General features: G+C 41.1%; 1 protein-coding gene and 1 long non-coding RNA gene across 10 annotated transcripts in view; one reads left to right on the forward strand and one right to left on the reverse strand.

Moving 5' to 3' along the window:
* NABP2 (nucleic acid binding protein 2) overlaps positions 1 to 26,438 on the reverse strand; it is a 172,317-nt gene that overhangs the window by 56,449 nt on the left and 89,430 nt on the right. For 3 of the 9 annotated variants that reach the window (XR_015309595.1, XM_086963865.1, XM_086963855.1), the window contains exons 1-2: positions 12,102 to 12,221; positions 8,824 to 8,949 (exon numbers count right to left, since the gene is read on the reverse strand). The exons of 1 other annotated variant lie outside the window; for it this stretch is intronic. The gene's annotated coding sequence lies outside the window, so the exon portion shown is untranslated. Of the gene's footprint in view, positions 1 to 8,811; positions 8,950 to 12,101; positions 12,222 to 26,438 lie in introns of those variants that run through there. 5 more of the 9 variants (XM_086963868.1, XM_086963856.1, XM_086963859.1 and 2 more) reach the window with 4 other exon arrangements.
* On the forward strand, positions 21,065 to 21,692 carry LOC147748791 (uncharacterized). The gene is made up of 3 exons (XR_015299727.1): positions 21,065 to 21,113; positions 21,328 to 21,397; positions 21,621 to 21,692. It is a non-coding gene; the product is annotated as an uncharacterized LOC147748791 (long non-coding RNA).

Here is a 26,438-nt window from a genome sequence, read left to right on the forward strand (position 1 = left end):
CAGTCTCTCTCAGTCAGTCATTCTCTCTCTCTCGCAGTCAGCCAGTCTCTCTCAGTGAGTCTCTCTCTCTGTCAGTCAGTCTCTCTGTCAGTCAGTCTCTCTGTCAGTCAGTCTCTCTCTCTGTCAGTCTCTCTCTCTGTCAGTCTCTCTCTCTGTCAGTCTCTCTCTCTCTCTGTCAGTCTCTCTCTGTCAGTCTCTCTCTCTCTCTGTCAGTCTCTCTCTGTCAGTCTCTCTCTCTCTCTGTCAGTCTCTCTCTCTCTGTCACTCTCTATCTCTGTCAGTCTCTCTCTGTCAGTTTCTCTCTCAGTCAGTCTCTCTCTCTCTCTGTCAGTTTCTCTCTCAGTCAGTCTCTCTCTCAGTCAGTCTCTCTCTCAGTCAGTCTCTCTCTCAGTCAGTCAGTCTCTCAGTCTCTCTCTCCTAGTCTCTCTCTCTGAGTCAGTCAGTCTTTCTCAGTCAGTCATTCCCTCTCTCTCAGTCAGTCTTCCAGACAGTCTCTCCCTCCCTCCCTCTGTCAGTCTCTCTCAGTCAGTCATTCTCTCTCTCTCGCAGTCAGCCAGTCTCTCTCAGTGAGTCTCTCTCTCTGTCAGTCAGTCTCTCTATGTCAGTCAGTCTCTCTCTGTCAGTCTCTCTCTCTGTCAGTCAGTCTCTCTCTGTCAGTCAGTCTCTCTCTCAATCAGTCTCTCTCTCTCTCAGTCAGTCTCTCTCTCTCTCAGTCAGTCTCTCTTTCTCTGTCAGTCTCCCAGTCTCTCTGTATCTCAGTCAGTCAGCCTCTGCCTCTCTCTGTCAGCCTCTCTCTCTCTCTCAGTCAGTCAGTCTCTCTCTCTCAGTCAGTATCTCTCTACCTCAGTCAGTCAGTCTCTGTCAGTAAGTCAGTCTCTCTCTCTCAGTCAGCCAGTCTTTCTCTCTCTCTCTCTGTCAGTCTCTCGGCCAGTCAGTATTCAGTCTCTGAGTCAGTCAGTCAGTCTCTCTACTCTCCACTCTCTCTCCACCCTCTCTCTCCACTCTCTATCTCTCTACTCTGTCCTCTCTATCTCCACTGTCTCACTCTGTCTCCACTGTCTCTCTCTCCACTCTCTCTCCACTGTCTCTCTCTCTTCCAACTCCCTCTCCCCAAGCTCCACTCTCTCTCCACTGTCTCTCTCTTTCCACTCTCTCTCCCCAACCTCTCCACTCTCTCTCCACTGTCTCTCTCCTTCCAATCTCTCCCCAACCTCTCCACTGTCTCTCCCTCTTTCCACTCTGTCTCTCCCTCTTTCCACTCTCTCTCTACAACCTCTCCACTCTCTTCCTCCACACTCTCTCCACTTTCTCTCTCCACGCTCTCTCTCTCCACGCTCTCTCTCTCCACTCGCTCTACTGTCTCCCTCCATTCTCTCTCTCCACTCTCTCTCCATTCTCTCGTCCACTCTCTCTCTCCCTCTCTCCACTCACTCCACTGTCACTCACTCCACTGTCACTCACTCCACTATCACTCACTCCACTGTCTCTCTCCACTCTCTCCACTCTCTCGCTCTCTCCACTCTCTCGCTCACCCAACTCTCGCGCTCTCGCCACTCTCGCGCTCTCGCCACTCTCGCGCTCTCGCCACTCTCGCGCTCTCGCCACTCTCGCGCTCTCGCCACTCTCGCGCTCTCGCCACTCTCGCGCTCTGGCCACTCTCGCGCTCTCTCCACTCTCGCGCTCTCTCCACTCTCGCTCTCTCTCCACTCTCGCTCTCTCTCCACTCTCGCTCTCTCTCCACTCTCGCTCTCTCTCCACTCTCTCTCCACTCACTCTCTCTCTCCACTCACTCTCTCTCTCCACTCACTCTCTCTCTCCACTCACTCTCTCTCTCCACTCTCTTTCCACTCTCTTTCCACTCTCTCTCCACTCACTCCACTCTCTCTCTCCAATTTCTTCACTCTCGCCACTCTCTGACCACTCTCTGTCTTCACTCTCTCTCTCTTTCCATTCACTTTCTCCACTCTCTCTCTCCAAGCTGTCCACTCTCTCTCCACTCTCACTCTCTCCACTGTCTGTTGGGACAGCAAACAAGGTGTATTGCTCTACCATGGCACATTACTTTTAATAAGTCCAAATAAGGCGATCAAGACCCAAGACATCTTCAACAAATATAGCGATGTTTGCCATAAGACTCACTCAACCCTCTTTGCAGCGCAGCACCCTTTCCTTGTTATTGGTCCTTGTTGAGAGTTACTTGTGTCAACAAATATATAAGAAGGTGGGAACAAGCGCCCAACCGCAGGCATCCAGAACAGTCAGCCACCTTCACACTATAATGTCCCCGCCTCTCATCTGCAACCAGAGCAACACAAACACAACTTGGCACACTGAGCTCAATTACTAAACACGCCTGACTGAGGGCAGACACAAAGTAGTGTTCCTTCTAACAAGTGTGCTCTTACCGGAGGGCACCATTTTGCTGCCTCGTCCCTTCTCACATGAGCATTGCCGTGGAGAATGCGGTCTCTGCCCCTGCCCCTGCCCCCCCCGCGCCCCCACCCCCATCCTCTTTCCAGCTCGTGGCTCTGACTCTGACTGAAGAGGAACAATATAAGTTGAAACATTGTTTCTCTTCAGTCCTGGGTCAGAGCGGAGGGGCTCAGAGCAGGCTGCAGACAGCCTGCACCTGCTTCAGAGCCTCTCACTCACAGATCTGATATCCACCGAGGAGCTGAGGGGGCCCCCTTCACCTACTCAAGGCTTAGGGGCCCCCTTCGCCTACTCAGGGCTGAGGGGGCCCCCTGCACTGCGGGGGCGTTTGTTACGCCCCTGGCGGTCGAGTCCGGAAGCATACTTTACTCCCACCCAGAGTTAGGAAGGTTTACTCTTCCGCCAACAATGCTGCACTGACTGATGCACGTCATAACAACTTTGCACTGCAAATTCAAAGTGCAGTGGGATTTCAAAAGAGAAGGAAGGTAGGTTGGGGGGAAAGGGGATTCATAGTTTAAATGGGGTGCCGCATGCAGGGTGCAAGTTGCCAAAATGCCTGCCGGTCCGGAAGACAAAAAGAAACACTTCACTTACTCTGTCATGTCAGCACCGTTCCCATTCATGGTACAGGTGTGACGATTGCCGTGGCACCACAGACAGCACCGGGCAGTGCCGCTGCCGCTGTCTGGATCAGACACTGACTCCTGAGCTTCTGACCTTCAGGCAGTAGCTGAGGCAGTAGTCATCATGCTCATGCACCACCACCAGCACGGTCGAATCATTTCGCCGGCTGGGCCAGCAGCCGCATTTTGAGAGCTGCAGCGGCAGGCTCAAAGCCTGCTGGCTGTGAATAAAGTGAAACTATCCTGCCAGCCGTGCCCGCCCATGGCGCCAGCAGACCGGGAAATAGCATTAGCGTTTTTGAAGGGGCATGGACAACAGAGGGTCGATAAGACACGGACATTGGGGAGGGGAGGGCGGATAAAGCCCGCTGCATGTAAACAAAAGGAGGAGTGGGAATGGGGAGGAGGCACAGCAGTGGCTTTGCGGGACATGGATCATATTACTCGGGATCGGTTTGACTGCCCTTCAACAACACGCTGTCGGCGTTGTGTGAAAAACATGGTGCGTCTCAGCTAACAAAGCAGAGTGCGTCACGCCGCAAGTGAGAGATCGAATACCGGTGGGCGGGGCCAAGAGGATACAAGGCGGAAACAAGGCGGGACTAAGAAGCTTCCTTTGCAATCGGAAGGCAGCGTTTTGCATAGAAGATGATGCTGGCCAATTAAAAAGATGGGTGGGCCTTTAACTCCGCCTCCGAGAGCTTCTGAATCTGTATTGATTCCAAGAAGCTCTTGAATGCCGAGAGCAGCGCATGCGCTGCTTTCGACAGCAGAGACCTAAAAAGGTACTGGAGCGGCATTTGATAGTAATTTTTTCTTTACACCTACCTTCCTCAGGACGATTACAGATGTTACTGATAAAAAAAGGCTAAGTTGCTGTCATACATAGGCTCTTACTCACGCTTCTCAGTCCAGGATGGCAGAAAAATCCCTCCCGATTCTTTTACTTGAAAATGGGTCATATTTTCACATTGCATATCCTACTAGTTTTATAATTCACATTTGAATATATCAGCACAATATCCAGGTCTGAAAAGATCATAAATTTTTTACTAGACCTGCAGGTCTAGTAACTTGAACAATCTAGTCGATCCAACTGTAATGTCCTTGACCCATAAACTGGTCTCATTAAGTGATCTTAGGTAAATATTATTTGCAGAGCCACTTTTTTCTTCATTATCACATGAGAGCACCTGCCAATATGTGAGTTCAGCATTCCTGCTGTAAAAAAAACCTATTTGGTTTGATTAAATATACTAAATGTTTGCCCCATGCATAATAAAAATCTAGCTTACATATAGGGTACACATGACCCCTGACTTGTGTCTTAGTTTACTAATCACTTTGCCACCAGGACAGGAATGTTTCTCAGTATCAGCAAACATATTTTTCATTTACACATCACCAAGTAAAGTGTTCTGATTTGTTTTCATCCAATTAAAACATTATTTTTTCATCAAACAGAATTACAAAACAAAGGCTTTCATGACTATTGAAATTTATTTTGAAATGTTTTTACAGTTCACTTTTTTAGCTATTTAAATGTTTGTTAAAATAAAACATGACTTCCTACAGCCTTTCATTTCACGCTTTTTGTACAGGAAATTGGTAAGACAGTTGACTTTACAAAATCCTCGAACTCTGCATTCTGAGAAAGAAAAGTAACTGTAGATATAAACTGAATTTTGTCCTCTGTCTCTGAACGCAGAATAAATGTGACAAGAAGAAAGCTAGATTTAAAGGACTCTTTAATGCATCTTCACTTTCTGAGTGAACAGAACTCCTGTTTGTCAGCTCGCCAGAAGTGGCGAGTAGGTCCTAAATATAGATCACCCTGTTAAAACAGGACTCGCCATATCTAATGGGCGAGTAGATTTCTCGAGGCCTGATACCTTTTTCCCACCTTATTGTGCTCTTATAACATGTTCTCCTAAGGTCTCCTATAAACCAACCTTCTGATTATTTGTTTCACGAAATTATTATCCTTTGAGATGTCTCTTTACTTCAACTCGCTAGAATTGATAATGCATCTGCGCACACTGCCTACTCTATCATCAATCTATGTGTTGTTTGCGAGCATCCTGACATGTAACCTAAAGGAAAAGGTCATCAACGTTCCATCTAGCCCAAGCAAGTGGAGGTGCTGTGGCATTTTTGGTGTGGGTTTTTTCAGCTTTACGACTTTTACAGTGGAAAATCCCTACGTGCACACAACTGCACTACTAACATTCCCAAAGATTTCTACCAGCCGATGCCATTCTCCTTGCCTTCCCTCACCCCACTTTTGTTGACTTGCAGCACCAGTAGAGTTTTTTGCGTTAAGTCATGCCTGAACACACAGACATGGAGGCTGAATGCCTAGACAAGCTTGCCTTTCGAGGTCACCACTTTTTTACCGGATAGTTCTTGATCTCCCTGCATCGACTATTTGCCTAAATTCTGTTTGGTGTTGTTCTGCTTACTATTTTTTTTTTTTTTAACACCTTTACTAGAGTGCCTTTCCCGTGCCTCCATTTCAGTTTTTTTCTCAAATATGTAGTTGCCATAGTGTGTAATCCCATGGAAAGAAAGTTGAAAGTAAAGAAAGTTCTGTGAGGTACTAGCACCAGGACATCTACATAATGGTTTCAACTACATCATTATTTAGAGATGGTGCCGTGTGGGAGTCATGCAGCTTTCCACCTAACGTAAGTGAATGTGATTTAAGTCATTCACTACTGTAGACTTTCCATTTAGTCTGCACCACAGAAGATAGAGAATAAGGAATGGCGGTCTTACAGTCAACCACATAACTCATGTGACCATTATCCTTGGTTACATACAGGTAAGCAGAGAGCTTCCTATGGACTACTTAGCCTGCATATTACTGTATGTACTCTGTAAATGTAAATCAGTATTCTACGTGAACATGCCGACCTCTGCCTGGCTTCAGATATGCAGTTGATGCCCTACCCTAGTGGAGCAGACATCAGTACACCAAGATGAAACCTTGACCGTTAAGCAGAAGCTACAGCAATTCAGCTCTAGGGGAGTCGAAAGGGTGGGTTTGTTAACTTAAATATCAAACTTTTGCCAGCAGTGCTGACGCATTAAGCACAACCTGAAGTATCTGCATTACTTCGGAGGTGTCCTTGAAATCATACTGTCATATCACTTACCAAATATGCTGTATTCAGTATAAAATCTCTAAACAGGTTATAGATCAGAATCCTTAACCCAGAAAAAAATCCCCAAAACAACAGCTAATCTACAGCCCCCAGCTTCTACTCGTGCAAAAGTAGTATGAGGATTCATAATCTAAGGACACTGCACTAACTTTAATTCGGTGCCAGTTCCAGAACACACAGCAACTACCAAATGTAGTGCCTAAATCTTGTACCAGAGCCATAACGAACAAGCAGCACATAGCCAAAGACAGCCAGCTTAATACCACAGCCAGTACAAGATTTTGAATCCAAATTTGGATCTAGATCCAGTACTGACTTCCGGTATCAAAACTCACAACAGACACCAGATCTATAACTCACAAACAAAACTAGAACCCACAGCCAAGAACACATTATATAATCCACCGCTAAAACTGGATGTGCTCCATAATGGTAGTACCTCCAGAACTTACTCATGCCTGGCTCAAAGGCCACTCGGTATCATGACTGTCAACAGGAAAAAGAGCCTAGTCCATGCCAGAATTAAAACAAATACCAGACCCAGAACTCAAAGCCATTACCCTATTCCGAATCTTCAGTTGATACAAGCTTCAGAAGTTTAGGAACTCACATATTTTGCTAAACAGAAAATCCTGAGTTAGAACCTGGATGCAGAGCCTAAAGCTGATAAAACCACAGGAGTAGAAACCGTGAAGGCATAAGGGGGATTTATATTGCTGCCACTAGATCTTGGAATGGGGACACAGCAAACATTTCCTTCTCCAAACAACCAACCCTTCTCCTAGATTCTGAGATGGCAACTGAAGAATAAATTGTTGCAGACAGAACATGTCTCTCTTAAGTCATGTTGCAGCACATCGTCTGTCTTCTTAAAGCGCTGTAAACTGAGACGTAAACTCAGTCAGGCGAGCTAGCAGCTAAAGGGAAAACAGGAAATGTTATTTTATGTTAATGTGGACTGCCCAACTTTAGAAAATTAAAGATTTTAGGAGAGGCTCAACACCTTAATGAACACAATTAAATAATTGGCAAAACAAATGGGTCTCATGGCACAGGCAGAGTATGCTCTGTAGGTTGCAGCTCTTCAAGGAGACGCTTGTTAGTTGCAGTGTGAATGGAGACAGCCATGTTCTGTCACTATGTTTGACCTTCAGTGTCTGTATAAACATTCAAAACAGAAAACCCCACCTTTAAATCTTGTGACTACACACACGTATATACGTATGTATAACGTCAGTTTGATTTAAGGTGTGATAAAGGTTTGTTTTTAACTCGGGTACTAACACCTATTGAATACCAATACTTAAATAACTGAGCACAAAACATTGCCCTTTGGTGTTAAACGGAAAAGAAAAGATTGTAAGCAATCTCTGAAATGCACAATATGCTATCTTGGATTCACATTCTAATTTGCCACTTGAGCAAATTGTGTGATACACAGCCCATTTCTTTACTATGTATCACTTTCCTTAACCATCCAGTGTGAGAACACAGTCAAGTAATTCAGTACATAATCTGTGCTCTACAAAAACCTTACGTATATGGTTAAAATAAAAAAATATTGTTTTACATTTATTAAGAGCTTAGGCTAAATAAATAGAAAACATGACAAACTGACACATTTTGAGTTACTCGTTGCAACATTGTCAGGACATAGGAATATTTCTGAATGTTTCATTTTTCAAAAAAATTACTTTCAATAAATGTCTCTCAATGTAGTTATATAACTGTGTATACTTGAGACCCTGAGGAATACTGAAACATACATTTCATTTTAAGGTCTTTATGATATTTTTTCTGGATATTTATTGCGTGAATTCCATCTTTTATGGCTCTGCTCGGGCTTTGGCTCACAGAGCCAAGCTAGACCCTAACTCTGCCCTCCCCAAACCAGCCCCCTCCTCCCAAAAAAATTGACTACACCCTTGGATAAAAAATTAATACCCAGCTGATTATACCAGAATCTCCAGCATGTGCCATATCTAGAAACCCCAGAATCAACCAGACCAAGGTAACCAGATCTCATTGCTCATAGGCCAAAAACCAGGATGGGTCCTTGCCCCCTGTCTCTTTAACATTTATACAGCAGACATGGATGCCTGGCTTTCAGAAGTTGAGTAATCCACCAAAATTTACAAGCAGACCAGTGCGCACTCTACAGTATGCAGACGATATTGTCTTATGCAGCCAAATTACTGCCCTCCCTAGTTTCACGGAATTATCAGGCTTGAAGTTACATCGCAGCAAAACATTGAAAAATGGCCAGAAAAACAAAAAGTTCAAATGGAAAGCAGCAGGGGTCAGGATCGACCAGGTCAGCACCTACAAATACTTAGGGGTGGAAATTTACTTCAGATTAAATTTCAAAAAGCACCTGTCAGAGCGAAGGGCTCTAGCCAACAAGCTATATTTAGCTTTCAATCTAAAAAAAAAAAAAAAATGGAGAGCATGTCTCAGCTATACTTGTTGCAAATCATTGGGGCAATTATCTACCCTCGCTGACCTACAGTTCGGAACTTCTCAAGGGCAAAGATGTAAACCACTCTCAATCAATTACAGTCTGTTCAAACGCATCTTTTACTTACCACAACACATACCTTAAGCACAAGTGCGCCTGGAATTCGGGCTTTTTCACCAACTCCCAGTAAGGATGGCTGCAACAATCAAATCGTTCTGGAAGATGAGAGCTGCACCACCCGAGTCATTGGCTACCTTGTGCTGGTCTGAAATGGAAAGCCAGCATATTTATAATAAAGACTGGCCAACTGTGCTCCACCAAGCGTTAACAACCCTTAACCTCTCCAACGCCTGAAAGTGAAATACCAGCTTCACAGCATTTAAAAAAAATCGCCAGCCAAGCTAAAATCTTGGACACTCGATAAAACAGATATGGCGGGGAACAAGCATGGCTGGACAGTTTTACAATCTTACACTAACTGGGATTCCCCACCATAACTTACGTGCCATATTTCTCAAACCATCCAGCATTTTTTTCTTTGTCCATTAATTTGCATGGGAACTTTTCCCTCAAAATATCAGGTCCCGTCTGCAAACAAAGCTGGCCGAACTCCCTTTCTCGTTTATGTGGCCAATTTGACGAAAGCCTATTACATCTTCTGTGCATCTGCCCTGCAGTTAATCAACTCAGACAGAAATTACTCTGCCCTACCTTTCGGGCACTCAAGATAAGATCCTGCCGTAGTGCAGCGATGACATTATCGAATAGTAAATGGATCCAGCTTTCCTGCAGGACCGCCAAGTTCCGATTGTAAGCGAACAAAATATTATCAGCACATTCTGCTACACTAGATAAGGAAATGCGCCTACAGGCATGAACACAATTGACAAAGTAACGAACTAGTCAGCCAACCTAGGCAGCTATACCTTATTACAAGCTAATGCACAACCCTCAATGAAAGGGCCCCTGGTCCTTAAACTTTCACCCGAACAAACCTATCCCTCTCCAGTTCACAAATTTCTGAGGACTCCTAACCAATCAACGAGCTCATAATCAACGTGCAAAAACAAAAGTTCCCCAAAAAAGCCTCACTGAAATGGCACTTGGGGAAGGAAATCATCACAACCACGCGCTCATATAACTATCTTGGGTGCTGGCTAAGTGAAACTGGCAAAGCTGCATTACATACGCACAAAATGAAGGCCAGAGCACAAGCAATAATTTTTTCGATATGCAAACTAAATGAGCTCATGCAGAGCCCAATGTCAGCTCCCATTAGAAAGGTTCTACAAGCCAAGATCAGGGAAACCGCAGGATATAAACAACAGGCGCTCCGAGGCAAAATGGAGGCAACGTTGGATAAAGTACAATGCCAGGCCTACAAACGTATTTTTAAACTTCCCAAATACACTCGTCACAGTCTAATTCGTTTGGAGTTTGGCCTAAAGCAACAAAGTAAGGAATGCTTGGGTACACATGCTAAATACTTTTACCAAGTTTTAACTGCCCCAGCTGGAAGTTTAAAAAGTATGCTGAAGCCAATTTACGGAGATACCGCTAACACGTGGCATAGCTACAAGGAAAAAGCAGTTGAAACGTTGGGGCTTGCAATTGAAAACTGGAAAGATGCACCAACAAGCTATCTGGCGATTAAAAATGCAATAAACAAACAGTGTCTTTATTCGTCAATAACAAATGATCTAGCGGAATTCGTAACAGAAAGGGGCCCACCCGGGTTGTCAACATCATATAAAGGGCATAAAACACAGCCCTACCTCAGCCAAGCACTTGGAAGGAAAGCACTCAAAAACATCATATGGGCCAAACTAGTGCCCCTACAAATCAAAGAGCAAAACCCTGGGTGGAGGTCCCTGGAACACAAAATAAGATGCAACTATAAAAACGAATCTCTGTTACACATGATTCACTGTTGCCCTGAGATGCTCCTGCCCCGACAGATCTTTTTAAAACAAATCTGGCTACGACACGGGGTTCGAACAGTAAAAGAAGCCGTATTGGTACTTTTCTCCTGTACCCTTCCAACAGACCTGGCCAAGTTTGGGAAATACATGGCCAAGCTTTGAAACAGGCTTTCGGAAAATGAAGGGTCAGGCATGATGAAAGTCACCTTAGACCAAAAAGCCAACTTGCCCCACAAACCAGATGGATAAGACATCATTTTAATAACTATAATATCTTAACTTAAGCAAGCAAGTCACTATTGTGGACACACTGGTATATGCTTGCTGTTTTTATTCACAGATGCAAATATTAATATATATATTGAGTTTTTATATACTGATTTTGAAAGTTTCGTATACAAATGATTTTTTTAGGTCTGCCTTTCTTTTTATGATGTATTGTAAATGGTTTTAAGTAACTGTGCAATATAAAATAAAATATCACACAGTGAAAATATCATACAGTGACTCCTAACCAGAAGTTGGCATAAATACACCTGTATACACCGGGCACACTTAGCCGTTGAGCACTTTAATGGACTTTCGGTCTCAATTTATGAGGACTTTTCTTTTGCACAGCATGATGTTTCAACAATGAGTTTTTTTTTGTTTACAATGTTTTAAGCAACTATTTTTAACCTTCCTGTTTGGTTTGACTTTGCAACGATTTTAATTAATCAGCAAATAAATGTACTCATTGCTAGAAAAAGACCTTGAACATAGATAACTTCCAATAGCCACAGCCGATATGAAATCTGGAATTCACAGTACTATGTGTAGACTGCACGAACTGTAGGAGATCCAAAACCGATTTAAGGTCTGTGTTCGCATCTAGTAGCATATGTGTCCTCGAATGCAGAAATCGCAGTCAAAATCCGGTCGGGCTTGAAGTACAAAGTTGAGCAAGAACAGTATCCTCCGCCTAAGTCTAAAATCACAGGGTTTCCGGATTTTTTTTTTTTTAATGCAGATTTATATAGCGCGAGCTCGACCCGAAGGTATTGGAGCATTTAACATCAGTACCGGTCACGTTACACAAGGACAGATTCAGGCACGGGGAGATTAGGTGATTTGCCCAGAATTGTGGACGCAACCCAGCGTTTCGAACCCTGGTTTCCAGCACCAAATTCCGCAATCTAGCCGTCCGACCACATTCTGTCGGATTCGGAAACTGCGGCATGGACTAGGTGCAAAAGTCACGGCTAGGGTTGGGAGAAAAAAAACCTCATCAAGAACTACAATCAGTACTAACCGCAGGTTCAAGGAAAACTGGTTTCGAAATCTAATAAAACCATTACCATATTTAAAAAGTGAATGTTTCATGTAAAGTGGTCTGTTGTTAAGTTCTCTACGCCCCTCGGCCAAGTTCTTGTTATCAAAGCCTATAAAAAAACAAACATAGAACTCAGACGAAGTGTTGAATTGATACCTATACATCGAACACTTAAGTACTTACACGGACCGTCGGAAATTCAGCCTAATGCCCACGATCCTTTATTGATATTTTAATTGGTTGATATTTGTCCATAATGTTAGTACTTCCGGGTCGTTTAACAACCAATCCATTGGCATTAAATATCAAGCACTCGTTTGGCAGATAGCGGAACTCGTAATGTGTAAAGTGACGTTTGATTAGCAAGATCTCAGCCAATCATGGTTAGCCTAACAGATTCCCGAAAGCGCTCATTGGCTGCGGAGTCTGCGCGATTCAAACAATACAAACCCTGCTTCAGTCCCCACGTCCTTTCTAGCTAGTGGGTGGTAGTGCTTTGCAATGATGTGTTGTATGACCTAAAATGACCACCGGGCACTCTCTTTTGTATAGTGCTTTCAGTGCCGCCTTCCAGTGGTGGTGCCGGTCAAAGGTTACCCGCTCAGTAGGTCTGTGTATGCATTACTCTTACAGTTTCGTTTGTTTGACCGGTTGTAAAGCGCTCCGAACTCGACAGATTATGTCCACGCTAAGCAAACCTTTAGATATATACATTTTCTTTCAATGAAACCCAAGTGACAGGGTCGCAGGGTTCTCGGGATTTAGCACATTCCTCGTTAAATGAAGGACTTTAAGTGGGATGAACATCATCCCTTGGGTAGAGGATGTGGTCTCATGGCTAGACCGCCGACTTTGGAGCTGGGAACCAATTTTCGAACCTCGGGGTAGACTTCACAACATGTGATTCTTGGCAATTTGATTAATCTCCCCGTGCCTACCAAAAGCAAGCATACAAATGCAATAGGGCTCGCCTTTTACTAAGATAAAGCCATTTGCTTTGCTATACAATACCATTATCAAAGCAAATGGCTTTAACTTAATCAAGGGCGAGACCTATTGCATTTTCAATGCTTGTTGTATTATGTGGTGAAACCAGTGCATGCTCCTTTGTGGTATTCAATAAAATGCCATACATTCATTTTCAGTACTAAATAAATTGTGAACCATGTCTGGAGCAAAACGGGTGCAGCTTTCCATTAAGAAATAAATTACTGGGGCGTGGCTAGCAGCCGATCGGAATGGCTGCCTAGTTGAGGAGCTCCGTGTTTACCGCAACCCCATCAATCGATCCTAACCACTTACCCGACATTTCTGGACAGGCTCCGAGAGAGGAGACCAGGAGGCACCATCCGCCGCAACCCCGGTGCGGATCAAGCACCGAGAACAGGTTAAAAAGGCAAGTTCCCGGCTCGACACCTTGGCTGCGCCGGGCTTGCCTGCAAGTCTGCCCGGCCAGAAGTGTGCAGTCACTGGGGACGCTGGCCGGAAGCTACCGCAGAGAGGACACAATCCTCGCCCGAGGGGCCGACACGGGCCCGGATTAACAGACGCGCCTGCTGCCTGCCACAGCGCCCTGGCTTACCTTCCTGTTCGTCTATTTGTCCCTCCCCTGCTGCGTGGCTTATTTACCAGCATTTTGATTGGGTGGCTTGTATCCCTTAACATCTCCACACCTGGAAAATCTGTTGTTTTCTGCTTCAAGCACTCGTAAAAGTATATGTACTTTCTTGCTCTCACCCCTGGTTTCCTTCTTCCCACTCACATTCCTGCTCGCCCACCCCAGAGTCGTCTGTTGCTTCCCCAACACTGTCCTTCCTTCTATCCTTTTTTTCTTCAGTTTTCACATTTATCCATCCCACTCCATCCGAATCTATGACAAAATACCGAAAACAAGAAAATCGACCTACAAAATTATCAAGTACTAAATATTGATGACAAATAAATCGACCTCCTATATTTAACTAACAAACAACATAAATATCGAGTTAACAATCTCGTTAAACACAAATATCGACCACAAAAAAATCGTAAGCACACATTTCGAAATCAATAATATCGACAGCCTTAAATAAATATTGCACATATCTAAAATATCGTAAACAAAAATATCGACATCAATATTATCGACAATACATAAATATCGACAGCTAGAAAATACAAATAAATTATTGGTTTACACTCTATAATTGCAAATAATGAAATACACACTCATAATAATTTTTATATACATAACAAACACAACTAAAACGAAAAAATCACAATAAAAATAAATAAGCATACTAAATAAACTAAAACATTTTAAATAAACACGCTTAATTTATAAAACAAGGAGAACGCTGAGCTGGAGGCAGCAAAGCTTGCTAAAGGTATACCAGAGTTATTTCTTACAATGAAAAATAAAGAAGCTGCTAAGTCTGCTAAGTCTGCTTTGGCTAAAGACTCTGTTAAAGACCCTGTATCTATTGAAACTGTGGAGGCATTGATTGAGCGGGTAGAAGACGGTCTGAGGCAGGAAGCTTTTACAGATTGCACGGAAGAAGAAAGGAGGCAAGAGGTTGGAAATATGAATGGATTAGACATTGCAAATGGGTCTGCTGGGGAGACATCAACTGGCGCTCACCTGATTGAAGAAGAAGAGATGGAGGGGGATAGGGAGAGTGCGCAGGAAAAAGAGCCAGAAACAGCAACGACTTTAAATGTGAACCTAATCACTACCCAGGCCAAGAATATAGAGAGTACAGACTCCGTTGATTTTTACTCCCTGTCAGAACACTCAGCGTCATCAACTGAGGATCTTGTGCAACAGTATGCCACACATATGAGTATGGAAGGAGGGAGCCTTCATAGCAGTTTTGAAGCAGAAGACCAGGGCTCAGACTTTTATGACGCTGGAACAGTCCGCAGACTGCGGTTAACTTAGGATGGAGATAAACTAGAAGGAGTTAAAGGAAGGGATGGCGATACCACTGTAGTGTCTCTTGCGGGAGAGGAGCAAGCTGAAGAAATCTCACTCGGGTTAATATACAAGACTATGATGCTGCACAGAGATGAGCATAGGCAGGATAGTCTGAGAGTTCAGAACTCGTATAAAAAGTTGCAAAACTCTGTCAGGCGCCTGACCAAATCACACTCTGAGTTTCTGGAGAGAGCAAATGAAGCTGAAGTCCGCATTTCTACTTTGGAGGATGAACTTCTGCAGCAGAAGAAAGCTTTGGAGGCACAACTTGCTAATAAGGATGATATCAATTGGAAGCTCATTGATTTAGAAAACCACTCACGAAGAAACAATTTGAGGTTTTTACAAATTCCGGAGGGCAAGGAGGGGTCAGACCCCGAGGCTTCATGATAGAGCTTCTGAAGAAGTCATTTCCTGAGTCTACAAGATGGGACTGGGATTGGGAGGTGGAGAGGGCACACCGATTCCCTTTTAACATCAGAACAAATCACCGGGATCAAAAACCAAGAGCTATGTTAGTGGCATTTAATAGCTTTCTGGCACGTGAGGAAATTTTCACTAAAGCACAACCAGATAAGAAAGTTAGTGCTCTTGACTGTGACTTTTTCGTACGCCCTGACCTTTGTAAACAATCCGTTGATTTAAGATGGCAGTTTAGACAATTAGTTCCAAACTTCCAATCTAAGGGGGCCCAAGCTTATCTGATGTTCCCAGCTAAAATGAAAGTTGTGTATAGTGAACGTACCCATTACTTTATGACTTCTCTGGCAGCTAAGGCTTTTATGGATACAATGTAACTGGTCTAATATATATACATATAAACCGGGATAGGATTTTCTTATTTTTTTGGGAACGGTTAAGACATTTTTCGATATGATATGCTGTAAGTGTTAACTGAAGTGTAAAAATGGGCTATGTTTAATTAGGCCAGTAATATATGTTATTTTTGCAATTTTCTTCTCCTTTTGCACTGCTCCTTCTCGGATGGCAGCGGTTTAAATACTGATTTTTTGGGACATTTTGCTTTGAGTGGATAACATGCCCGTGGGCGAAGGCAGGTAGATGGGGGCTAGCTCGCATCAACAGGACCATAAGTCCTAAAGCCTCAATGAAGGGTTGGGGGGGGAGGGAGGGGGGATTCAGGGTTGGGGGGTTGCAGGGAAGGTGCACAAGGGGGGTGTGGGGGGAAAAAGGGGGAAAAATGTTCTTGAACACAGCAAACTGCGTAAAGAGTACGGTATAGAGGAATCTATAGTCTTATTTAGTGTTAGTATTCCAATATATTGGGATTGTTTGATTCTATATTCTATATTCCTCCTTTTTTTGTTTATGGAGCTATGGGGAAAAAATGTCTGTGATGGTTTTGGATAAGTTCATGTATATTATATATATGACAAATGGCTTCTAAACGATTAAAAATCTGCTCATTAAATGTATCGGGGCTAAACAATATTATAAAAAGACAGAAGGTTGCAGCGGAGCTGAGATATATTGCACCACATCTATTATGTCTGCAGGAAACTCACATACCATGGTTAAAAAGAGATGTCTTAAAAGAACTTGGATTTTCATTAGTGATCACTACGGGACAGTCTAGTCTGATACGCGGTGTGGCCATTATGTGTAAGGGTAACAATGTAACATCAGGAAGGACGCTAGCTGATAAAAAAGGAAGATGGGCAATTGCAGAATTTTGTGTGCATGGTAAAAAGTTGACATTATGTAATATTTATGGTGCAAATTTAGATTACCCGGAAGTTCTAATTGAAGTAAATTTGCAATTAGCCACCTGGTCTCAGCCTGTAGTGCTTTGCGGAGATATGAATATTAATCTGACCAATAGTTCATTGAGAGATGGGTTTACTAAGTACAGGGGCCGCAAGCCAAAAGTATATAAAGCACTACAGAATCTAGTGCAGGACCAAGGGCTGGTGGACGTGTGGGGGCATATAAGATCACAGGACAGTGGGTATACATTTTATTCTTACCCTCACAAACAATTGGTTAGACTTGATTATTTTTTTGCCCCGACCTCTGTAATAGAAGGAGCGACAATTACTGTGTACCCTAGGGTCTCATCAGATCACTCTCCTATAGTACTGGAGATAGGTGCGGGTTTATCTAAACCTAGACAGCTGAATTTCACATTTAGGATAGGAAGCTGGTAGCAAATAGTGATTTTAGGGATCATATGAGGAAGTGGATTAAGCTATTCTTTCAGGAAAATAAGGGCTCTACCACGCAGGCCATTATTTGGGACACTTTCAAAGCGGGGTTCCGGGGGGAATGTATTAGATTTTCATCCATGAATCAAAGGAAGGCGAGACAGGAGTTGGATAGACTATATCAGCAATTAATTCAGTCTGAAATATTATTGATGCAGGGGGTAATCAGCGGGTTGAACGACTTAAGTAAATTGGAGGACACAGTCGCAAAGGATAGAGCGAAAGTGTTAGGATTCTGGAGTGTAGATAATGCAAGGAGGTTTTTAACATCCAGGATGGAAAAGCACGAGTATGGTGAGGCAATAGGGAAAGAATTAGCGGTACAATTGCGAATAAAAGAATCAGCCAGAAATATTGTGCAAATGACGGACTCTGCGGGGGTGGCTCATTCGGATCCACAACAAATACTTAAGATCTTTCAGCACTTTTATTCAGAGCTATATGACCAACAGAAAGGGGTGGATGATGGTGGACTAGATTGGGCGGCAATGTTAGAAGAGGGTTTAAAAAGACTAGACCCAACAGTGGCACAATGGTTGGAAGGTACTATCACGGGGGAAGAGGTGGAAAAACTGTGAAAAGTCTTGCAAATGGAAAAGCAGCTGGTCCTGATAGGATACCCAGTGAGGTCTACATACAATTTTATAATGATATTAAAGAGGAGTTATTAGAAGTTATGCAGGATGCTCAGCTTGGTTCCCCTCCAAGGTCGTGGGCTGAAGTAACTATAGCAGTTTTCTGTAAGAAGGGCAAGCGACCAGTGTTAGTAGGCTCTTACGGGCCGATATCATTGCTAAATGTGGATAATAAAATTTACTCTAAAATATTAGCTAACCGGTTAACTCACTGCATGACCTCTTTAGTTTCATATCACCAACATGGTTTTATACCAAAAAGAGGGACGGTAGAACATGTTAATAAAGTCATTTCTTTATTTGACATAGCTGCTGTGAAAAGGAACGATCTTGCGCTGATTTTGCTTGACGCGGAAAAAGCGTTTGATCGTGTACAGTGGGGGTTTTTGTGGAAATTAATGAGTGAAATGGGGTTAGGTCAGAAATTTATTTATGCAATTCAATCTTTATATTTACACCCTATGGCTAAGATTTCCGCTATGGCCTTCTTTCGGACACTGTTAAAATCACACATGGTACACAACAAGGATGCCCCTGCTCCCCTCTTTTGTTTGCCCTTTATATTAATCCTTTTATAGAGCAACTAAGTCGGAATGTTTTGATCCCACCCTATAAAGTTGAAGAATATTATTTTTCGTTTTTTGCCTATGCCGATGATATTGCGGTGACAACTACAAACCCTGGCACTGCAATAAAAGAAATCGAGCGGCTGGCGAAGGTCTTTGGGAAAGTAGCTGGATATAAATTGAATGAGGTGAAAACTCAAATTCTTTGCTCTGAGACTGTAGTATGGCAGGACTGTAGGGTAGTAAAGGAAGCAACATACTTAGGCATTCTATTAAGGGCAAACATGACTGAATTAGTGGAAGTTAACTGGAATACGCTTATGTCTAAAATTAGGCAATCTTTTGATAGATGGGAGCGGTTAGGTATACAACGTTTAGCACGCATTTTTTACCACGCACTACCATTACAACGCAGGCATTACCACGCATACCATTACAACGCATTGCGCTGGGGGGCGCTCTAGGATAGGGAATAAGTTTAATTTTATATCCAACACCTTCCCTAGTGTCCACGGGGACTGGAGTTGGAATATAAAATTATACTTACCACTATCCAGCACCTCAAAGCGCTATGCGTTGTAACGGTATTCGTTGTAAATACCGTGTTGTAAAGGTATGCGTGGTAATAGTATGCGTCCTAACGTCATACATCCGAGCGGTTATATCTAACTAATATTGGACGGTCAAATGTCTTAAAAATGAATGTGCTGCCAAAAGTCCTATACTTATTTCGGTCTATACCGTTAGAAGTCTCAAAAGATAAAATACAGGCATTACAGGCAAGATGTGGGAAATTTATCTGGAGCCCAGGAAGACCCAGAAGGGCAATGAACTTCATGACTCTACCACATTTGAGGGGAGGACTGGGGGTTCCAGATTTTTATTTGTATTATGTAACCTGTTTTCTTTTAACCCCTTCCATGCTCATGACGAGCTCAGCTCGTCATGAGATAGCCTGGAGCTGTGCTCATGACGAGCTGAGCTCGTCATGACACCAGCAAAATGGCAATTCCCAGCACAGGAGGGGAATTGCTTTAGCAGCCATAGTGTTAAGGATGAGGGTTTTGATCACTGGAGAGACAGGAACTGATGTGGCTAATGCCCCGAATATTTTTGACATTCAGCTAGGAGCATGTGCAAAGCAATGTTTAGTTAAAGAGATTGATGGGAGCTATTACAAACGGACTAGGTTCAAGGTAGCGCTGGCGGCGTTTAAGGTTTGGAAATGGTTTGCGAAAATAATGGGGATAGGGAAAGTATCGTATTACACGCCCTTTAGCGCATATAGGCTCCTACCAGGTATCTTTTCTGACGCAATGGCTTTAATTTGGCAGCGGAAAGGGATTAGGATCCTGGGAGATATGATTAATGAGAAAGGGATTCATAAGTCTTTTGAGGAGATGAAGGATCAGTTTTTCGCTGCCCAGGAGTTTCTTCTTCAAATACTTACAAATTCGTGATTATTTATATCGGCGAAGAGGGAAGTTGGAACAAAATAAAGTCATTGAAGGAATCAGGAGGTCTGCTAAAATTGGAGTGGCATATCAATTATTACTGTCTGTTAAGAATGATGATATAGAAAAAGTAAAGCTAAAATGGAGAGATTCACTAGGAGACCCAGAAATAGAAGTGGAAGACCTTCTAATATTATGTAAGGAGGCCTTAATGTCTGCAAATTTGAAAGCCCAGTTTTTAAAAACGTTATAGGATTTATATTACACCCCTAAAAGAATGGCAAAATGGGGAATGGGAAACGAAGGCAAGTGTTTCTGGTGTGGGGAAAATGATGCTGAGGCAATACATATTTTTTATAGTTGTGTTAAACTTCAAGGTTATATTGGAGATCTTGGACAGTTTTTATCTTTGGTGCTTAGAACATCTGTTGTTATTACTCCAGCAATGTTGTTATGGGTAAAATTCAAAAGGACAGGATACCGGAATCACTATTTCAGCATCGTCATTTTATATTCTTTGCAATGACTGTCGCACGTCTGTGCATAGCTACGGAGTGGCTACAGGAAAAACCACCGGACTTCCATCAGTGGCATGCCAGAGTGCTCAGTTTATATAATTTGGAGTGGAGTCTCTTCTCTATCAAAGGACTGAGGAAAAAAAGACTGGGCATAAAAATGTGGAGTGCGTTCAGGGATTACTACGAGGAATGAATTATTATTTGGATGTAATAGCTTTTCTTTGATTCTTTTTTACTTTTTTTTATATTACACTTGTGGAAAATGATGGAATTGTGAATTGGATACTCTGTTTTCTCCGCAGCCTTGCTGTGAAAGAACAATAAATTAAAAAAAAAACATTTATAAAGCAATTATAAACAATATAGTACCTTTTCAAAAACAACATATCTTAAAAAGACCTTTCATTAAATAAGAAAAACACAGCAAAATTCGACTTTACAAATTCACATACAATTTACATAATTAACAAAGTGAAAAAAATTCAAATTAACCAATAGAAACACATTTAAATATAACTTACCAATAAAAATCAACAAATAATTAAATACTCACTATATAAAGAACTAAACTGAAAACTCTCAAACCTTCAAGGAAAGAAAAAAGGAGAAACTCTACCACACCTGCTACAACTTTAAGGACTAATTTGAAAGCGAGACAACAAATATCAAAATGTAAGTAAATAAAACTTTATAAATAAACTAACAATTTACTTGTAACGTGCCTTTCATCATCAAAACAAAAATACAAATTTATATTTTTATTTCTCTATATAGCCACAACAGACCAAACTACAAAAAACAGAAGAACATTTTCTACCTACAAAAACAACAAATCTAAAAAGTAAGTATACTATTCCAATGCCTTAAACACTAAATAAATGACAACTAAACAGCTAAAATGTTCCAAGTATGAAACAAATGCCATTCTGATTTTTAATATTTTCTAAAAATGTTGACATATTTTTTAAACACAAATAAAATAAATCTAGTCTTTAAAAAATGCTAAATGTATATCAAAATCAACACATAAAATACATATGACTTTCTTTCCACAGCCAACTGAATAAATTAAGCAGAAAAATCGAACAAGAACATCAACATTGAAGTGCAAATAAACAACACTTGGTAAGTATATATTAAAAAACACATGTACTACTAATAATGCTTAATATTTATCAATTTCTAAAGTTAACTTAATGAAACAACTTTTCCATGTTCGTAAATACTTTTATTAAATGCTTAAAAAAGATAATTAATATGATAGTCATAAAACATTGAATCCTACAAAATGCTAAAACCAATAAAACATTTAAACATGAACTAAAATGTAATTTACTTTTTTCCACAGATCACTAACATACAAAACAGCATCAACCAAAGAAGAACACAACTACATTCAATGTTTACTAAAATATAATTGGTAAGTATATATTAAAAATGCATATATTATTTCTAATGCCTAAAAAATAAAAACATTTGCTTATAATATTTTATATATTTTTTTTAGAAATAAGAAATCCACAATGACTGAAGATGCAAAATGTATTACATCTCAAAAAGGCAAATTTCTGTTATGCTATATGGGGTATATTTACACTCAAGAGAAACAAAAATTGGAAATTTACATAGTATTACAGTAATAAATGTTATGGTCGTGCAACAACTAGGGAAACAAGTGTGATAAATAAAAGAGAACACATTCATCAACCTAATCTATCAGAAATAGAAGTTAGATCTACTATGGAAAATATTAAAAAATTAAGCAGCACCTCAGAACTACCAACAAGTGTAATACTTAAAGAAGTACTTCCTAAAGTACCTAAAGAAGCTAGAGGTCAACTACCAACAATAGCTTCTATAAAAAGAACTAGAACTAGAACTAAAACATCTACAAGACCAACAATACCAACAGCTAAAACTTTTGAAGAGATAATAATTCCCCCTGACCTTACCGTAACTCATAATGACAAACCTTTTATCTTTTAGGATAACAACAATAAAGATAAAAGAATAATTATGTTTTCTACAATAAACAATATGAACAAATGAAAAGAAAGCCAAACATGGATGATGGATGGCACCTTTAGTATATGTCCCAAACCATTCTACCAATTATATACAATGCATGGATAATACCATAACACCTGCATTTCATTTATCTATTGTTTGTTGCTAAACAAACAAACTTCAACATTCACAGAAATGTTGAACAAAATAAAAGAAGAAACAGCAGACTTCTTTCCCCTAAAAATAATAATTCTCTTTGAACAAGCCATGATAAATACGATCCTTAAAATATACCCTCACACATCCATACAGGGATGTTACTTCCACTTCAATCAATGTCTATGGAGACATTTACAAAAATCAACACTAAGGGGTCGATTCCGATTCGGGAAAACCACTCCGAATAGCCGTTCGGAGCGTTTTTCCCGTACGAATCGTACCCTGCAACGTCCCCCGTACGTACGACGAAGTACGATTCGTACCAGGAGCCGTACTCCGTATGAGTCGTACAAGACACCGTACAACTCTAATCTCCGTACGATTCTCCCTCGGAACCCGCTGTATGTGACATCTGTATGGTTCGCAGCTGGTTTTTACGACCCAGCAAGTACGATACGTGTCGGGTATGCACAGTACAACCCTTTTTCTACGGGAGCTGAAAACAGCCGTAAAAGCAGAGCTCGTGCCGAAACAGGTACGGAACGGCCCTCCCGGGTACGCACCGTACCCCTGCGATCATGGGGTGTACAAGCTGTACCCCCATTGTACAATGGGTGTACGAGCCGTACCCCCATTGTACGATGGGTGTAGGAGCCGTACCCCCATTGTACGATTGGTGTACAAGCCTTCCCCCCGATGTACAATCAGTGTACGAGCAGTACCCCCATTGTACGATGGGGGTATGGCTCGTACACCGATCGTACAATGGGGGTGCGGCTCGTACACCGATCGTACAATTGTAAATTGTAAATTGTTGTGTCTTGTAAAGCGCACTGCTACCCGGAGGCCTCGTAGCGCTATAGACCGCTGGGGAACCCGTCCTGGCTTTCCCTGTGAGATAGTCCCTCCTGGGGGTCTCCAAGGTGAAACCAGGCATCCCCGGCGTTTGTGTGGGGCCGTTGTGGAGATGAGGCAAGCTAATGCCCAGAGTTGCCGAGTGTGCTCCCTGGTCGGAATAGGCACCGATGCGAGAATTATCAGTCCGCTGATCCTGGTCCAAGACCCTGCCGCGTCAGGAATCGAACCCTGGTCCCGGGCCGTTCTCTGCACTCGGGTCTGCCGCCTCTAACCAGTGAGCCACACCTCTCCACGCTCGTACACCCATCGTACATGGGGTATGGCTCGTACACCAATCGTACAATGGGGGTACGGCTTGTACACCGATCGTACAATGGGGGTACGGCTCGTACACCAATCGTACAATGGGGGTACAGCTCGTACACCCATCGTACAATGGGGGTATGGCTCGTACACCAATCGTACAATGCGGGTATGGCTCATACACCCCATGATCGCAGGGGTACAGTGCGTACCCCTGCGATCATGGGGGGTACGGACCGTACGGTGTGTATGTGTTTGTGTGCTTTTCCGTACGACTCGCCCTTACCTGACGTGGACCGTACGAATCGCGTCCTCATACCCCGGTCCGGATCTTACTCGTTGTGTTGTACGGCATGTGTACGAGTCTAAAGGTATGTGTACGAGTCGTACGGTTTACGGTTTCAGCCTTGTGATATTTACGGATCGCGACGATTCGAACGGATTCACGGAATACGGATCGTACTTCGCGTCTCGGACGGATGGGTACGATTCGTATGGAGAGGGCTCTGGATACAAATCGTACAGACGTTTTTTTTCCCGAATCGGAATCGACCCCTAAGTGTTGATTATGTAACCAACATGACATTCGCATACCAAATAAAACACCTAATAGCCCTAGCATACGTGCCAGTCACAGACGTAGCTGAGCACTACAACATGCTAATAGAAAGTCCATTCTACACCAAAAATGAACAAAAACTAGCTCCCCTTTTAGACTATTTCGAAGACACCTGGGTGGGGAGACTACACAGATCAGGCCATAGACGACAACCAAAGTTCCAAATCCCTTGGTGGAATGTATATCTATCAACCCTAAACCAAGAAGCAAAAACAAACAACGCAGTTGAGGGTTGGCATAATGCCTTCCTATCTTCAACAGGCCGAACTACTCCTACCGTACACAAACTCCTAATAGCAATCCAAAAAGAACAAAGCTTTCAAGAACTAAGAATGGAGCAATCTGTCTTTCAATTAAAACCCAAACTATCACGACAAACTGCTCAAATGTACCAATATTTACACCAACAAGTCCAACTTTATCCAACAACAAAAGGACTAGAATACTTAAGAATGATTGCCAAAACCCTAATCTAAAATTTAAAACTTATTAAACTAAAAACAAACAAAAGTATCTCTAAAATATTAACAAACCCTTTTTATTTAAAAAATAATTATTATTTTGTCTAAAATATATATAATTTATTAGATATATAGACAAAATAATTATATAACACAACACCAACAATCAAAAATTACACTTTTTCCCACCCCCAATAAAATATATTTAAAATAACTTACGTTTACCAAAGATGTAAATCGACAATTCAACTTCTCCAAAAAAATCCAGATAGTTATAAATCCATGAAAAATAAATATAAACCCCAACAAAATGGAAAAATACAACTGTGCCAAATCAATCGAATATCCATAAAAAATCAATAATCCACAATCCATGAAAAACCCCAAAACGTAAAAAAAAGACGAAAAACCACTCCAGGAAACCCGAATAATAAAGGAAGTGTTAAAAAACATTAGTTGAAACAACTACAATACACTTCCTTTTACAAAAAAAACGCAAAACTTCCAAAAACGAAAACGCTTTCTCCAAAAACCTTGAATAGAAAAACAAACATTCCCACCCACATAAAACGTTAAATTACACATTCACAACTTCTGAAACATAACTCCACACACCCTAAATATGAAACTACTACCTTCCAAACACACTTAAAATAGTTAAAAAATAAAGAAAATATCTCTTACCTTCTCAAACGCGAAGCAGCTTCCAACCGCAAGCTTGAATATTCCCAAATGACCCAAAAAGACAAAGAGCGGTTACAAAATAAAACACCCAAATAATAATATCAATGCAATAATAGTTAAATAAATGACAAAATAATTTATTTAACAAAAAAATATTAGAAAAATTATTGAAACATTGTTCCAATTTTCTAAAATTGTATATAATTTATACAAAATGTTTTATTTTTTCATATATTGTAAAATTATAAAATTAAATATGATCACATTATAATATTTAATATTATAATTAAAAAAATATTTGTTTAAAAAAATAAGAAAATTAACATATACATTTATTTGTTTCAAATAATAAATTTCCTAATATTTGAAAATTATTAATATTAATAAAAACATATTAATATTAATACAATTCATCAATTTAATTCATACAGAAATGCTGAAATGTTAATATATAAAAACTGTATAGTATAAAATTTACAATATATAATGTAATCTGTTTACTTTACATTTATATTGACATATATATCATAATTGTTTGTGCAAAATAATATGCAAAATGTATAAAAAAGTATATAGTTATACAAATTTTGTAATACAAAAATAAAAATTCATCCAACTATATGTACTAAATATATCCAAATGTATAATGTATTTACATTGACTATACTGTTTCTGTATCCCTATAATGTACTTGTCTCAAAAACTATACAAATGAAAAACAATTTGTATTAAATTAAAAAACCAAATACTTACATATTTGTTAAATACTATTATTTATAATAAATATATGCTTTAATTTATGTACTCTTGGAATAATGTAATAAAAAATATTTCTAAAAAATGTGTAATGTATTTTAATTCTAAAACATAACTAACAATAGCACTGTACAAATATTTGTATTTTTTTAGCATTTTAAAATATATTATACTCCAGGCTAGATTTAATTGGGGTAGGTGCTGGATAGTAAACCTAATTAATTTACTATTCCCACTCCAATCTACATTTAATTGGGGTAGGTGCTGGACACTGAACCTAATTAATTTACTATTCCCACTCCAATCTACATTTAATTAA

This window comes from Lissotriton vulgaris, chromosome 1_1 (genome assembly GCF_964263255.1).
Source record: "Lissotriton vulgaris chromosome 1_1, aLisVul1.2, whole genome shotgun sequence".
NCBI classification, from domain to species: domain Eukaryota; kingdom Metazoa; phylum Chordata; class Amphibia; order Caudata; family Salamandridae; genus Lissotriton; species Lissotriton vulgaris.